Source organism: Palaemon carinicauda, chromosome 6, assembly GCF_036898095.1.
Source record: "Palaemon carinicauda isolate YSFRI2023 chromosome 6, ASM3689809v2, whole genome shotgun sequence".
Classification (NCBI taxonomy): domain Eukaryota; kingdom Metazoa; phylum Arthropoda; class Malacostraca; order Decapoda; family Palaemonidae; genus Palaemon; species Palaemon carinicauda.
Window position 1 is genome coordinate 50,725,872 of NC_090730.1, and position 5,000 is coordinate 50,730,871.

Sequence of the window (5,000 nt, forward strand, 5' to 3'; positions counted from 1 at the left end):
AGTGGGATTTTACCAGAACAAAGGCTGTTGGATAGTTGCACTGGAAGCTGACCAACCAGAAATGTATATTAGACTTTAAGATCCTATTTTTTTTTTCCTATAAGAGACTGAACACTTGATACTTTTTCTAAAAGACTGCCCGAGTGTAGCAATGTTTTGTAACTTAGTTTTTGTCTTTGTTTCCTGTCAGAAGACCAAAAAAGAACCTTCCTAGGTGACTTGGTATGGAAATGAACCCACAGCTTTCAATGCCATATGGATGAATTGAGTATGGTGGAGGTATTGCCTGTTCTTCAATGGCTGATCCTTTGTGGGATAATACCTGATTTTCTCATCTTGTTTATATGTGAAGAGTTGCTTTTCTAAACACAGAGTTCTCTTCACATAATCTAGTTATCTATAATGACAGTCTGCGAAGATACGCTCCGAGGAACTATCATTAGGTTGCCTTTATCATCTTGGAAAAGGAAAAGGAAATCTTGGAACCTATTTTCCACACAAAGGAGCATGTGTCTTTTAAGGGACTTTTTCGAACTAACATCTCCAGATTAGAGAAAGGAGTCCAATTTTGTAGTGAAGAAGGTGACTGGAGCAACCCTCTTGTTTGGAATGATGTCACTTTTGAGCAAATGAAGAGGGCTAGCATAGGCCTTTTCCACTTTTAGCTACACCCCATCTGATTTAACGTTACTCTTTAGCATATACTCTTGCCTCTATCTTGTATAATTTCTTTGCATGAGTAATGATAAAGGGTTTCTTTACTTGTTACTTCTAACCATTTTTCATCTCTTCTCTGTATTGCACATTCTCAGAGCCTTGAGTTTGATGTCAATTCATCTGCCTTAACAAGTATTTCATGAATTTTTCAGAGTATCTGAGTCTCTTTTCATTGCAAAAAAGCTCCTGCATTTTAATATTCTTCTTTTTTATAACATTATTATCCCATTTTTATGGGGTCATCGTTTTTTGGTAACTAGTCTCCAGCTTGATATGTCATTTCCCATGTTTTCATTTAACTTTTCTTCCCGCATATCCTCCCTGTTGTAGTCCTCCCATCTCTTATTTGCTCTTCCCATCAGTTGCCTTCCTGGAACCTCAGTTCCCATATCTCTGCTACCAACATACCACTCATCCCACCTCATCACATGTCCATACTATCCCAATTTGCTTCCTTGGCCTTTTTGGAAGATTTTCTAACCCCTGTCGTACATCAGAAATATTTATTTCTCCCTATGGCTTTCCTTGTCACTCTCCACATCAAGCGCAATATCCTCATCTCTGCTACATTTATTCTACTCTCATCATACCTTTCCACTGGGAGACTTTCTGTACTATTCAGCTTTACTCGCCTCATAGATGTTTTATATACCATTCCCTTGAGTTTAACTGCGATTTTCCTATGACACATTACAACAGATACATCTCTCCAGTTTTTTCCATCCAGATTGTATCACGCACTTCATCTCTTCTTACCAAATATTTTAGTATATGGACCATTAACTTTTGTACCAAGTTGCAGAAACTCTACTTTTTCTACTACTTATTTTAATTCGTTCATAGCCTTCCTCCACATTTCAAATTTCTGCTCCAATTCCTCCTTGTCTCAGCATATATCACTGCATCATCTGCCTATATGATCGAACATGTTGCCTCACCTATTACATTCTCGGCGTCACTTTCATGGCAAAATCAAAAAAGATTGGAGTAAGTGCAGAACCATGCTGTAAACCAACCTTCACTTTTGGACTTCCAGTCTCTCCCAAAGAACTTCTCACTGTCAATTTTAAATTCCTGTACATTCCTTGTGATAATCTTATGTTTCTTTTCTTTCGGTGCAAGCTTTTCCATGAGACATCTCCAATTCTCTAGGCTTTTGGTAGATATAAACTTTTGAAAAAAAAAAAAAAAAAAAACAGTAATTTAAATCAGAAATTCTCCGTGAAAATATACTGTTCCTAACTGTATTTCACTAGAATTCATGCGGCCATTGTTTCACTTTACCTTGTTATTATTTTTACTGGGTGGTGAACGTAATATCACTCGTTTACGTCAATATGTCCGTTTTTAAATTTACCGTTTATTGTAGTGCAAATTTTTAACAGTGTATGTAAATGACATGCAGAGTCCTCTGACCTCCTCTTCACCATCCCATTAACTATCTTAAGGTATTCACTTCATCAATGTTGCTTCGATTTAGCATAAATCCAAACTGTTCTGATAATATTCCTACCTCTCTTCTCAACATTAGATCTATTATTTTCATTCCATAAGACCTCTGCTTGATTCCAATTTTGTCGTTCTAATCTCAAATATCTTTTTTTTTCTTCAAATATTTGGACAATATAACTCTTCTTCAGTCCATATGGTGTTTCCTCTTATTCATACATCTTCTCAAATAAGTCCCACAATGTTTTCCAATCCTCAGTCAGTAACCAATCAGGACCCCCTGTCTTTTTATTTTCTTTTTTTGCCAGTGCTTTATCCCTTTATTCCTTCATACGCCAGATGTCAGTACTTCATTTGGTACTCCATCTTCCTGTATCAATCTTCCACTTCCTTTATTCAATAGTCTCCTAAGATATTCTTTTGAGTACATATTCTATTATAGTAGTATCTTTCTCACAAAGGAATTCACAACTTTTAGGATTACTGTATGATTTTGCAGTGTCAAGTCAGAATAACAGATATTCATGAGTCTTGGGACAAAATAAGTGACTACCAGAGCTTGAGGAAGCATGGGGTATGATGCAATTCTCTTTTATTATCATTATTATTATTACTAGCCAAGCTACAACCCTAGTTGGAAAAGCAAGATGCTAAACTCAAGGGCTCCAATAGGGAAAAATAGCCCAGTGAGGAAAGGAAATAAGGAAATAAATAAATGATGAATTCAAGTTAACAATAAATCATTCTAAAACAGTATTAACGTCAAAACAGAAATGTCCTATATAAACTATTAACAATGTCAAAAAGAGATACGTCATATTAAACTATAAAAAGATTCATGTCACCTTAGTCAACATAAAAACATTTGCTCCAACTTTGAACTTTTGAAGTTCTCCTGATTCAACTACCCGATTAGGAAGATCATTCCACAACTTGGTAATAGCTGGAATGAAACTTCTAGAATACTGTATAGTATTGAGCCTCGTGATGGAGATGGCCTGGCTATTAGAATTAACTGTCTTCCTAGTATCACGAACAGGATAGAATTGTCCAGGGAGATCTGAATGTAAAAAATGATCAGAGTTATGAAAAATCTTATGCAACATGCATAATGAACTAATTGAACAACGGTGCCAAAGATTGATATCTAGATCAGGAATAAGAAATTTAATAGACCGTAAGTTTCTGTACAACAAATTAAGATGAAAATTAGCAGCTGAACACCAGACAGGCGAATAATACTCAAAACAAAGTAGAATGAAAGAATTAAAACACTTCTTCAGAACAGATTGATCACCGAAAATCTTAAAAGACCTTCCCAATAAGCCATTTTTTTTTTTTTTTGTAGATGAAGAAGACACAGACCCAATGTGTTTCTCAAAAGTAAATTTGCTGTCGAGAATCACACCTAAAGTTTTGGCATTCCAGTCTTCTTTTGCATGTTGAACGGAAACCTGGATCTGCATTTGTTCTATCTTCTATGCACGAGTGGCACCACCATAACTGAGTCGGAATTAGATAAAAAAAAAGGTACAGGTAATACCACATGATTCCCAAGTAAGATTACATAAAAGAAAACTCTTAAATAGAAAATGTGTTGTATCATATATGAAACTAAAACTATTTCAGATTAAAATGATGGATAAACCATAGGCTATTCCTTTTCTAAGAACGCAATTCAATAATAAAATTCTTTTTTGTAGTCATATTCCCTTGATTTTTTTTTTTCATGTTACCAGCTTAAAGTTTCTTCATGAATATCTAAGATAAGAATCATGTTTAGAATAGCTCCTTAGAGAGAGAGAGAGAGAGAGAGAGAGAGAGAGAGAGAGAGAGAGAGAGAGAGAGAGAGAGAGAGAGAGAGAGAGAGAGAGAGAGAGAGAGAGAAAAAATTGTGCCAATTCATATCTTTCATTTATTTTGAAGAGCTGCATTGTGACAGTCTTTAGCTTCAAATTATTTCGCTTACTGAATAATCATCAGAGTTTAATCACATAAACAGTGTCATATAAAATATAAAATAATTAGATAAATGAAGAAAGGTTTGATATTAAGAACACTCGGTTACAAGGAAAAAGCCATGGATATAAAATGATACGTGGGATACTATAAAAAGGAGACAGAGACAGATCATGATTGTTAAAAGTTTTTAAGAAAGTAATGAAAATCACAAAGTAAAGCCTGTTAAATATTCCAATATTCGTAGTGAGGTCAAAAGAAAATCCAGGAATGACTGGAGAGAATATTTGGACAGGAAAGCAGATAAGGCTTACAGAGCAATACATACAGGGAGTAGCTATGGTGTAAGAATCGCTCATAAAATTATTAATGAAATCTCTATTTAAGTAAAGAAGAGGAGCCATATCCCCATCAAAAAGAGAGATGTATCTGTTATAACTACAGAATATGAAGAAACGTTAGATGAAACACTTCAGTGAAGACATGAATAGGAGATACGAAGGGAAAGATTGAGTTGATATACTTAAAGCTGATGAAGACTTTGATGTGTCCATGAATGAGTTCAGTGTGTTTGAAGTTGAAGCTATTATAAAAAAAAAAAAAAAAAAAAAAAAAAAAAAAAAAAAAAAAAAAAAAAAAAAAAAACTCTAGAGATGGAAACCACCTGGTTGCGATGGAGTATCTGCTAAGATGATGAAGGTTGAAAGTTGAGTGATCCCAGGAATATTTACAAGATCATTTTGCAGAATGTGGCATGTAAAATCAAAACCGGATGAATGGTAGTAGGAGACTTGGTAGAAAAGGAAAAAAAAGATACCTGACTGATTGCAATAATTAAAGTGGCATCACACTTACGTCCGTTGTGAAAAAAAGTA